Consider the following 13211-nt stretch of genomic DNA (forward strand, 5'->3'; position numbering starts at 1 on the left):
CTAAATTTAGTTGTGAAAGCTTACTTTACATTCTCACTTATCAATTTTTTGGGAATTATAAAAGGTCATTCTCAGTATCAAAAGATTCAATTTGTGTTATGAATCGACAAATCTTTAAATATTCGTGAAAAATAATTTGTGTTTCTTATTAGTTTTCAATATTGTTCACAACAGAGGAATATGAGGGGAAGGTCCATCACGGTAGCTTGCTATCAGGACCTTTAAACATCGCCTAGGTGTTGCACTACTACCAAGGGCGGATCTAGGATTTGGAGGTCGTGGGTGCCACAACGTTCAAGTAAGATAAAAGGATCGGTTACTTTAATTTGGGTTACAATTCAGGTTACTGATATTTTTTATTTTTATAAACAAATCGATCAAATATGCATGTTAGTAATATTTTCTTTTAGATATTTTGAGATTAGAGATAACTAAACAATTCAATTTTTTTCCCTTTTTGGAATTAGATGTCTTAACGATTAAAGTCGTAATATTATGTGTATTGTATTATTTCTTTCTTTTTCCTTTCTTCTTTCTTGTGTGTCTTTATGATGTCTCTTAAGTTTAATTTTTATGCCAACTTCTGATTGGTGTAAGTTTATAATTTCTTTTAGTTCAAATTAGTATTTTAAAATGCTAGAGTATATCCTAAAGAGATACCACTTCCTCACGAATTTATCTTAATTATGGTTGAAATTCTGCTTAAGTATAAATCAAATTTAAAATTTATAATTATTTTCTCTTGGTTCAAATTCGTAACTTAATTATGTTGAAAAAACTGCTAATTACTAATCAAATTTTAAAATTTATAATTAATTGCTTAAAAGAAATAAATCTTAATGATTAAAATATATTCTTTATTGGTGTTTGTTATGTAAGTTATAAAAACTATCGAGAAAAATGCATGCGTGAAAACTTTTTAAAAAATTATATACGCAAAAAAAAATATTTATATTATTTAAAATAATTGAGACATGATCATTATAAAGAAATGATATAACTTACTTTTTCATATAAGCTGTATTAATTTCATATGACTCCATAATAATTGTTTATTATATTTCTACAAAATTCAATTCATTAAACATAATTACGATTCATATTTGGTTAGAGAAGGGTGGAAAAGATCGAAATGAATAAAGTCAAATTTAATTACGCAAATACATGATATAAAGTATTAACTAATATTAGTTTGTTTTATATGAGGGAATTATAAATTAGTGCTAGACTTATCACAAAAATTTAAAATAAGAAGACGATGTATGTATATGTAGTCAAATATATATTGTACGGATAAATACGTACGTAGAAATTTCCACGATTAAAACATTACTCGTATTTAATTGTATCCATTACTTTTTACAATAAAAATATATTAATTATAATAAACAAACTCAAATATCTAATCTATTCTTGAAAGTATATTTATTTATTTCTTCTTCAGTTGCTTTTTTTTACTTTGAAAATTGTATATTTATGTTATTTATTTTGAAATCGTTATAAATTACAAGAATGTTCCTTCACTTCAAAAAAAGCTGATTACACGTAGAACAAATAATGTTTTTTACCATGGAACCAAATTATACATCTACACATTTATAGGAAGGTATAATATAATTATTTCATTTTATATTCTTTTCATGTAAGAAGAAACCCTCAAAAGTATTTAAAATCTTCAACTAAAATTCACACACATACGCACGCACATGCGCGCGCAGACACACACACACATACAAAAGATAAGATACAGACATTATTATATATATATAATACCTCTTCTATTTAAATAATATTTAGTGTATTATTTATATTTTGCATAATCTCGCGAAGCGGGGATGAGTTCACTTGTCTAAAATTAAAGAACAAATATTATTATCATTCTTAGTGTTGAAGTAACTTTTTTTTTAGCACTAGTATTGATTTGATTTTAATTTGAGTTTTGTTAGAGTTACTAATATCTATGGACTATAACCTTTATTGGACCATTCAAAATTCAACTCTCAAAAACTAGAAATAATATGATAATAGATAAAAACAATGAAAAAGTATAAGAAATATTTTTAAAAATAATACAAAGTAAATACTTTTATGTATAAAAAATTATAATTTTAAAAATTATATATATAATGTCGGGTTGATTTGATCTCGAATTGACATTTTTTTTAGATAAAACCAAACCAATCAAGTATAGTTGTGCAATGGACCGAAAACCACAATTGACATTGAAAACTACCAATATCTCTTTTTTAAGTTTAAATCTGGACTCATGGTCCATTTTATTTAATAAAAAATGGGCTCCTAAACGGATCCACACATAAATATACCAAAAAAGAGATGGTCGGCCCAAAAGTGGTCAGACCAGGTGAATATAAAAGAACCCTAAATGATAGGGTTTTATGATTTGTGCTCTCCGCCTCTTCTTCTCCATGTTCTCATCGCCTCTGCGGCGATGTTCTCTCTTGTGCTCCCCAATTGTAGCTTCTTCCCCCTTTGGTTATGGGGATTAACATTCCCCACCTTGATGTTGTTGCTATTGTTGTTGCTGTTGAGATCAGCTTTTAAAAGTTCAGTTTTTTAGCCATCTGGCTTCTTCATTGTTTCGTTTTTCAACTGACTCTGCTTTTTGTTTGAAGGTGTACTACAAATTATTAATTATTGGGAAAAATGGTGGAGATGGAATAAAATTGATGTTGAGATTTTATATGCAAAATTCAACTAATTCAGGATTGAGGTATTATTGTAGTTGTTGTCCACTTTTCCCAAGCTTCAAGACCTCTGCCAAAACTCTATCAACTGAAATTCAGACATTCAACTACCACTCAAACAATACTCTCTCCTAATCTTCAGATGCTATTCTGCATTATTAGTTCGAGCCTTCTGATTCTCCAACTGGTCAAAGAGATCAAGAACAATAATATTATGAGTCTCACTCAACATAAATCTTCCCGTTACCAAGTCTGGGCTTCTAATTATATCTCTAATATATCTAAACTTCTAGTAAGGTGATTCATTGAAATTTGTGAAAGTCGATTTAGTAGTTGAATCCTTTTAACCAGCATCAACAAGAGAAACATAAGAGGCTGAGTCTAACAACTCTTCATCACCTTCTACCAAATGGGTCCTCATGTAGGTTTTCAATACATCATTTTGTGTGATCCATCAGACAAATGATACTTGATCCCTTAATCATAAGTTTCATCAATCAAGATTTAATTAATATTTTTTTAAGGAAAAAATGGAAGTATACTGATATCATCACAATCTGAAATGGCAGAGAAAAAAGGAATGAAACTAAATATTAGTATTATTACCATCAGTAGTTAAACTTCTATACATTTCTAAAGAGTTGTAACCAGTGCTTTCAAAAACGTTTTTTGGGTGAGTCTCAGGGAGGATCGTACCAAAAAACTACGGGCGCAAATTGATAAGTCCTAGAATTTGGGGACTAAGCACTAAGCATAAAATCATAAGTTCTGGGCGTAAAAACGTATGCCTGAGTGTTCTTAATTGTTATTTTTTTATCTTTTTTTTTGCTTTAAATCATCCTTTTTATTATTAGTGTAGTGATATTTCTCAAATAGTAATTATAATACTATATTCTTCATTATTGCTTATTAATATCTATCTCAAATAAAAATCATAATAATTTTTCTATATATTATAGGTTTTTTATAAAAATTTACTTGTAAAATCATTGAAAGTTTAATTTTACTTTTGCTTATTTTCGTAGTAATAAAATTATAAATTGAATTACATGAGACTATTCCCGGTAGATCCATGGGACTTACTCCCTATGTCTCGGGGATTACGTCTCGCCATGTACTACATAAAACGTCTCGCCTCATGCCCCCGCCCTGTCACTCTCCGAGCCTACACCATGGACGTGGCCGGCAACTCGGAGACCATTGTTGGCCCCAAGCGAACCCTTGGTCTGGCTTACATACTCAGCGAAAGATAATATTAATATCTATAATGATAAATGAACTTAACTGAACTGAATAACAAAATAACTGAAAATGTTTTAAAGATTAAACATTCAACTTGGCCAAAAGTGGTAACCCAAGTCTTAACAATAAGAAAAGATAATGAAAAGACTCAAGGACTAACATTTGACTGTCTATGAAGTCTCTAATAACAACTAAGATGGATGTTTGGGACAGACCCCACAACATCCTAATAAACTAAACTAGAAAGCAATGAAATGGATCCTCCGGAAAGCAAGGAAGCTCACCAACAGACTCTGAACTGCTCACTGGATCAACAATGCATCGGAATGCCGATCCTAGTTACCTGTGTCTGCATCATAATAAGATGCAGGCCAACTGACATCAGTACATTGAATGTACAAGTATGCGAGTTGGAAAGCTAAAACAACATAGGCTTGAGAGGGAAATCTGTAAGAAACACTTACCTTGGCTCTTTTCAACTCATGAATACTTACTGAACTCATTTCAATATAAAGCAGTTTAAACAAGTGCAATATAATGAAAAGTTGTTTAAAAACATGATGTCAACTTTGTGTATATACAAGGATACAACATAACTCTGAAATGTATGTAAGAATACAATAAACTAATGTATATAAAAATACAATAACTTATGTGGGAGTTTCTCTAACCGACAACCATCACATAAGAGATATAGTGATGATACAGCGTTCTACCTCACGCTGTCAGCGCATCCTATACCCGGCCAAAGGTATAGAACCTGAACTGCCTAATGGATCCACTAGTCTATTGCGAAAAGGATTCATCTAAAAAGTATGACCCTTTTCTACACATGATGGCTACATGGTTCTATGGTGACGTGAGTTATCTAAACTCATGCTCGTCCCCAATTCGGTGCTCAATATTACTTCCAAAATATACTGGCTCTTATGTTTTTAAAAAAAAATACTTCTTCTGTGATTTGAGATTAGTGCTCAAAAACTTAGCTCAAAGGCTATCTTGGAAAAAAAAATTCCCCTCTTGCTTCATTTAGAAAGCAATTTCTTTTTCTGAAAACTAGCTCGAAGGCTCTTTGGAAATCTCAGTTTCCATTCTTATTTAAATGTGAAAACAATTTAAATCTCTTTAATTTGGGAATACTTAGTCCCCATATACTTTTGAAGAAATGAACTTCAAACTTTACTCTTTACTCTTTACTCAACTTGCACTTTAAGTCTTAAAACATTTGGAAAAGACTCTTGGAAAACTCTAGGAACTTATCTTGACTTGACTCTTACTTCTCTTGACTTTGATCTTAAATTTCCTTGAATTGGATTATGGATTTCAAGGTTCATTATCTGATGTTTATGGATGATTTCATGATGTTTAGATGTACCTTAGAGTGTTAGAATCAACTAGGAAATATAGGTACATCACTTTGGAACTAGTACGGAAAAGTGCGGGAAGAATGGGGTAAACTGGCGTCCTTGGCGCTCTGAGAGGCGTGGGGCGCCAGAGCACAAACTTCAGAAGCTGAAGTTGTGGCGCGTCGCCCCAGAGGCCAAACTTCAGACTCTGAAGTGGGGCGCTCTGAGAGGCGCGGCGCCCCAACCCCTTGCCCAGACAACTCCCGACTTTTCTCCTTCGTTTTTCATCTCTAAACCCTCTAAACTTCTATGGTTCTTTCCCCAAACACTTAGGATCATTAGTGCCCTCAATACCCAATAGATTTAACTTGAAAAACAACCCGGAAACACGAATCAATCAACACTGGCATTCAACAATCACCAACAAGAATTCAAAAATGTTCTTCAAGAACTTCACTTCTTAACATGTAAAACAACTCCAAATCACTGAATTGAAACAAATTGGTGTGTGGGTGAACTAACCCATCACTAAAAGATCTCACATACCTTAATAGAGATCACCCCCGACAAATTCCACTTCAAACGGTTGACGTTCTTGGCGAAATCTTGGCTTTTCTCCTTTCTTTCTTCTTTTCTTTTTTCTCCAAGCCCTAAGCGTTCTTAAATTTACCAAAAACTGATTTAGGTTCTGTTTTTACCTCAATAAACCCCTAAAATCGAATTAGGAAATAACTTAGAGAAAAGACTACTTTGTCCTTCCCTAAATCCGGATTGGAACTTCCCTCAATCCAACAGCCCAACTTCCGAAAGGCATATCTCACTCATACGATGTCGAAATTGTGTAATCTCGGCGGCGTTGGAAAATGTCTCCAAGGGATTTCAAACCAAATCAAGATCTGCTACTAACTAATCCTGAGCTAGGATTTATGGTCGTTTGAAAATGGTCAAAACTCACTTTCTTAACTTAGACAAAATTTCCAGATTTCCTTATTCTTTCCAAAAATCAATATTTTCATATTTTAAACTCTTTATAGTCGTTTCTAGGTGCGAGATGTTACACGCCCTTTAAAAACACTGGTTGTAACTGCCTCCTGAGATAGAAGGTTCCAAACTTAAGTCCAGATTTAGAACAAAGGAGACTAAATTCTCTTTCACATGTAATGCTACTGACAGTTTTAGAATTTTCTATCCTATTTAGATCCTGAAATTGATGCAGATAAGATCAGTCTGGTACATCATATTGTTTTTTACCTTTCTAAGAAATGCAGTACAACTATAATACAAAAATAGCAATTCAACCATTGCAATGATGCCTCAATCCTGAATTAGTTGGGTTTTGCATATAAATTCTCTAACATCAATTTTATTCCATCTTCCACCAAAAAAAATTGATAACTAAATAATTGTACAATGAAACAAACTAGAGATATTGGTGGTTTTCAATATCGATTGTGGTTTTCGGTCCATTCCACCATCATGAAAATCTACCAACCACGTAGATATGGATAATCGAGTTCACCAAAAACATAAGAAAATGAAAAGAAATCACTTGATACTTCTCCTCTTGGAAGATATTGAACTTCATCACTGGTGATTTTTATCAATAAATAAAGACAATCCATCGACGAATCAAAAAAATAATCAAAAACTTTGTTTCCATGGCCTTAATTTTGATAGATGAACTTCTTAGAGTCCTTCTAATTTTCCAGAAACACATTTTTATCCCACACTGCCTAGAAGAGAGATTTTATGTAACCAAGTAACCAATAAAATAGCCCGGCATAACACATAGAAAATCATACCTTTCTCGGCCTTTTGGCTAAGATCAAGTGTAGTATCTGTTCTTATCAGTTTAATATCTGATATGTGCGTCATCGACTCACACGATATTAACTCTATTTTTTTAAGGGGGGAGGTTCACCACGGTAGCTTGCTATTGGGGCCTTCATGAGTCGCCTTGGTGTTGCACTACTGCCTCTGCCTGGCTCACCCCACAATTCTAGTTATAAAAACCTTTGATTTCATAGAAGTACATAATTTTGGGCAGTTTGATACGTCAGAGCTCTCTATGCCATTCCAAGTTGCACATTTTAATTAAAATCAGATATGAACTAATATTAGCTATAACTTATAAAATCTTGACAATTAGACTAATGTTTCAACCTACCATTTGGCACCTTTTTATTTCAGTAAGATGTACTGTACTACTACTAAAGATAAATGGTGATGCGAAGAGAGCTTTAGTGAACAACTAACGCTACACAACATTTATAACAGAAAAGAATGACGGATAACAAAAAAGAAGAAGGCATAGATGCCAGAATTGTCAAACTACTTTTGATATGAAAAAATATTTTGAATAGTGATAGACTTGAAGTGGATATCAACAAGAGTGATGCCTTTCTACTTTTGTTTAAGAAGAAAGTTCATGAATATTGACAGTCTTGTGAAGTGGATATCAACAAGATCTTACACAATTATGTATTTATTTTGCTTTTCCTTCTAGTTTTAACGATTAAAGTCGTAATGATATGTGTATTGTATTATTTCTTTCTTTCTTGTGTGTCTTTATGATATCTCTTAAGTTTAATTTTTATACCAACTTCTGATTGGTGTGAGTTTATAATTTCTTTTAGTTCAAATTAGTATTTTAAAATGCTAGAGTATATCCTAAAGAGATATCACTTCCTCACGAATTTATCTTAATTATGGTTGAAATTCTCCTCAAGTATAAATCAAATTTAAAATTTATAATTATTTTCTCTTGGTTCAAATTAGTAACTTAATTATGTTGAAAAATCTGCTAATTACTAATCAAATTTTAAAATTTATAATTGATGGTTTAAAAGAAATAAATCTTAATGATTAAAATATATTCTTTATTGGTGTTTGCTATGTAAGTTATAAAAACTATCGAGAAAAATGCATGCGTGAAAACTTTAAAAAAATTATATACGCAAAAAAGAAATATTTATATTATTTAAAATAATTAAGACATGATCATTGTTATAGATATTATAAAGAAATGATTTAACTTACTTTTTCATCATAAGATCAAGTTGTATTAATTTCATATGACTCCATAATAATTGTTTATTATATTTCTATAAAATTAAATTCATTAAACATAATTACGATTCATATTTGGTTAGAGAAGGGTGGAAAAGATCGAAATGAATAAAGTCAAATTTAATTATGCAAATAAATGATATAAAGTATTAACTAATATTAGTTTGTTTTATACAGAGGAAATTATAAATTAGTGATAGACTTATCACAAAAATTTAAAATAAGAAGATGATGTATGTATATGTAGTCAAATATATATTGTATGGATAAATACATGCGTAGAAATTTCCACGGTTAAAACATTACTCGCTAGTTAATTGTAACCATTACTTATTGACAATAAAAGTATATTAATTATAATAAACAAACTCAATATATCTAATATATTCTTCAAAGTCTATTTATTTGGTTGGTTGCCACAGTGTAATTACACATGTCCTGTTTGGATGCCACAGTGTAATTACACATGTTCTGTTTGGATGGACAATTGCAATCATAAAATTATAATAAATTTTAAAAATAAAAATTAATTATTTAAAATTTATACTAGACAAATAAAAAACTTTATAAATGACATTAAATTAAATATTTAAAATATATATTCTTGTTTGAAAATATATTAATTAATAAACATATTTTCTGTAACTAATATTATGAAAAAATAATTGATTTATATTTTTTCAAATTAATATATTTCAATTGAATTGATCGTAACAACTAAAAATATGAAGTTTCTACGAACATTGTGAAATGCATGTTTGATAAAAAGAATAATATATAAATAAAATGTCATAAATTATTAAATGTTTGACAAAAATATATTCTATCAAGTCTAATTAAAAATCACGTGCAATGTAAATTCAATATTACTAAAACAAATGAAACTGAAAATATAACATAGGTTATAAATTCAAAACAAAAAATTTAACATAATACTCTTATAACAAATTTCAACATAGCAATAAATATGATTTATTTTTATTTTTTATTAATAAAGAAAACATAAGTCTATAACCTTACTTAACAATAAATTTTAATTTAAAAATTAGAATACTAATAAAATTATGCTAATGAGAAAATAAGCATGGCATGAAGAAATAGATAATACAAGAAAATTACATAGAATCACGTAAAGTAAGGTTGAGAATAAGAAGAAAATGAAATATAATAATATAAAATAAAAAATAAACTTTTGCAAATTTTTAGAATAATAAAAATAAAAAAAGAACTTAAAATAATAGAAGTAAAAAAAATTAAAACAAAAAAATAAAAATAGAAATAAAAAAAAGAAATTAAAAAGTAATCAGGTGGTAATTACACCATGTAATTACCAGCAATTAACAGTCTCTGCCTGTGAATTGTAGAGTGTAATTACTCCCTACAAATTACACCAATTACCTGCTGACCAAGTAATTACTTGTCCTTCCAAACAAGACATCGACAGTGTAATTACACCAATTACACCAAATCCAATTACCAGGGTGTCCTTCCAAACAGGCCCTTAGTGTATTATTTATATTTTGCATGATCTCGCGAAGCGGGAATGAGTTCACTTGTGTAAAATTAAAAAACAAATATTATTATCATTCTTAGTGTTGAAGTAACTTTTTTTTAGTACTAGTATTGATTTGATTTTAATTTGAGTTTTGTTAGAGTTACTAATATCTATGGAATATAATCTTTATTGGACCATTCAAAATTCAAGTCTCAAAAACTAGAAATAATATGATAAAAGATAAAAACTATGAAAAAGTATAAGAAATATTTTTTAAAATAATACAAAGTAAATACTTTTATGTATAAAAAATTATATATATAATCACTATAACAAATATGATATATAGCTACGACATAAAAATCATCATTAATTGTTCACTTTTAGTGACAAAAATTACTTTTCATGCTTAAATATACAAGGAAGATACTTTTAGTGACAAAACATAATAGTTCGTAGCAAAGTTTTGTCCACTAAAGTTTCCCACCAAAAAATGTATTGGCGCCATTTATTGAGTATTGTAGTCACAAATTTAAAGTTACCAGTGACACATTATTTCATCACTAATGATTTTTTTAATTTGTGACAAATTATTTTTTGTCTTAAAATTAATTAATTTTTAGACACAAAATAATTTCATCTCAAAAATATGTTGATACAATAGTGACAAATTAGAGCTTGTAGTTAAATATTCTAAATTTTAGCTATAAAAATTTAGATTTAACTGTGGCATTTATTTTCGTCACTAATAATATAAACAATTGGTGACAATCATTTTATTGTCTCTAATCAACCTACGATTTAGTGACAACAAAAAATTGTCACAAAATATGTAAGGTATGAAATAGCGACGACTTAGAATTTGTAGTTGAATAATTCAACTAATTGCTACAAAAAAGTTCATAGCTATATACAAAATTTTCTTTGGGTACGATTGTTCATAATTAGAGAATTTCATAAATGGTCCCTCAACTATTGAAGTAGATATAAAATAGTCCTATAACTATACATTTATCACATTTAGTCCTTTAACTATTCAAAATGTTAACAAATTTGGTCCCTTAATTATATACTTACCATCTTTAGTCCCTTGACTATGCATTTACTAGTTTTAGTCCTTTAAGTATTCAAAAATTTATCATGTATGGTCTCTTGACTATTTTTATACAAATAGAACTCATGTCTATGTGAAATTAAGTCTTCAACCCATTTTTCAGTTGTTTTTTTTTCCCACTACTTTTTCTTCAAATTACTCTTAAGAAAAGAACCTTACCTCAATGATTCAAAATAAAATTCACGGTAAAAGAAGATACAAGTCCTAATTTTTATTCAATGGAGGATGAAATGAAATATTTATTGCTACTAATGACTTGAGAATACTAAAATTTATTATAAAAAGAAAAATGTTATTACTCATTAGTTGTAGAAAGAAATTTATTTATATTTAATAGAAATGAATTTCCTGCAATTAAAAAAAAATTACTCTCATATTTTGATTCCAAATCTTGTACTCCAACGACTTTATTAACGGGAATTTATTTAATTTCTTAGAAGCTGAAATTTATAAAATGGTAGATTTTCCACCATTTTTAAGATTATTTTTATTTTGAAATATATCAATTTTATTATTTTGTTCATTTCATTTTACGTAGAGAAATTGAATAATAAGATCAAATCTTTTATTTATTATATATGAAAAACGGAAAAAAAAAAATTGCGCTGATAATTGTTAACCACAAAAGAAGGGAATGTTTTATTTTTTGTTGGTAACTGTACAAACTAAGTCGATCTATTTGCTTCTTTCTAAAAATACATACATAATTAGTAGTGGATCCTTTTACGTAGAGCAACTCTATAGAGATAATATCGACTTACAACCTTAGACTACAGAGATGCAAAATATTTCATGGATTCTATTACCTTTTTCATTCGTGTCGAAATTGAAATAAACTAAAAAAAAATGAAAGCACAAATGAAAGAAATTAACCAACTAAGATTTTGAATATATTATCATAAAGTACTATCGTTGTGGGTATCAATATTTTTTTAAAATTTGATTTACCGATCGAAGCGAACCGGGTATTAGTATTTCTTTTAATAAAGTCGAAAGTTTAATTTTATGTAACTTTATAATTATACTGGATAATTTTTAATTTAAAATAGTGTATAGACTTGTATATACGTGTATAATAGTGTATAAAAGGTGCTTATATACACTTTTATATTGTTATATATAATTAAACAACTCATACACAAATCAATTGTAGATAATTTTTAAATAATGTACCTGCACTTTATAAGTGTGTATAAACATTGATTATATAAAATTATAATATAGGACACCTTTCAATCATCACGAGTGTTGACACCCAATTTTGATCATATGCAATTCGTATTAATTATCAAGCTTCTTCAATTTGAAATCATTATTTTTGAAATTTCAAAAATATGTTAAATCTATTCTCTAAATAGTTTTTTTAGTTTTCAGAAATAATTATATAACTATGTGTGTGTCTGTATATATATATATATATATATATATATATATATATATATATAAACTCTAAATTAGTTAACTTCATATTTATGTATAATTATTAATTAATTTATGTCTTAAGAAATATTTGTCTTGTTTAAATTAAGAACCTCAAATAATTAATCGATAATTACTTGTCTTATTTCAACTTCAATCGAATTTAGCTAATTGATTCGATTTGACAATATTTAAATTGAATTGACTAAATTCCTAATACAATAGGCCACTCAATTCAACTAAGATTACAATTGTTTGCCCATATTTTGAATTCTTTATTCTAAAACCCTCACATCCTCATACATCTAGAGTCAATTAGGTCATTTTATAGATTATTATATTTGGTTTAATATATTGTGTAGACACGTAAATGTTTACCAAACTTAAGTTTTACATTATTTTTAGTGTTTAAATATTTTTTTAAAATTTAAATTAAATATTTTAATTTTAATTTTATTTTATTAAGTTTATTTTAAATGATTTGAAAACCACAAAAAATTGAATCACATTGTTAGGTAAGTTTTATTTTTTCAATTGTTTTAAAAAGAAATAAAAAATTATAAAATTTTTTATATGTTTTCTTTTAATATTTTCTTTAATTACATTTTCAGATTAACTATTTATTTTTTCTTATATTTTCATTAGTTCAAAATAATTAGCTAATATTTTTATAATTTTTATATAAATTTAATAAATAAATAAAAACTCACCAAAACTACCTCTTACCCCACTACTACACCTACTCCATCCTATTTTCCTCCCACTACCCTAATAGTTTACCCACCATCTACCCACACACACACAATCATTACCTGTATTAA

General features: G+C 28.4%; 1 non-coding gene across 1 annotated transcript; it reads left to right on the forward strand.

Annotated features, from left to right (window-relative positions):
• The first annotated feature begins 7091 nt into the window (after positions 1-7091).
• Positions 7092-7288, forward strand: LOC125824716 (U2 spliceosomal RNA). The gene has a single exon (XR_007442796.1). It is a non-coding gene; the product is annotated as a U2 spliceosomal RNA (small nuclear RNA).
• Positions 7289-13211: the final 5923 nt, after the last annotated feature.

This window comes from Solanum verrucosum, unplaced genomic scaffold (assembly GCF_900185275.1).
Source record: "Solanum verrucosum unplaced genomic scaffold, falcon-dt-bn FXZP01000022.1, whole genome shotgun sequence".
Taxonomy (NCBI): Eukaryota; Viridiplantae; Streptophyta; class Magnoliopsida; order Solanales; family Solanaceae; genus Solanum; species Solanum verrucosum.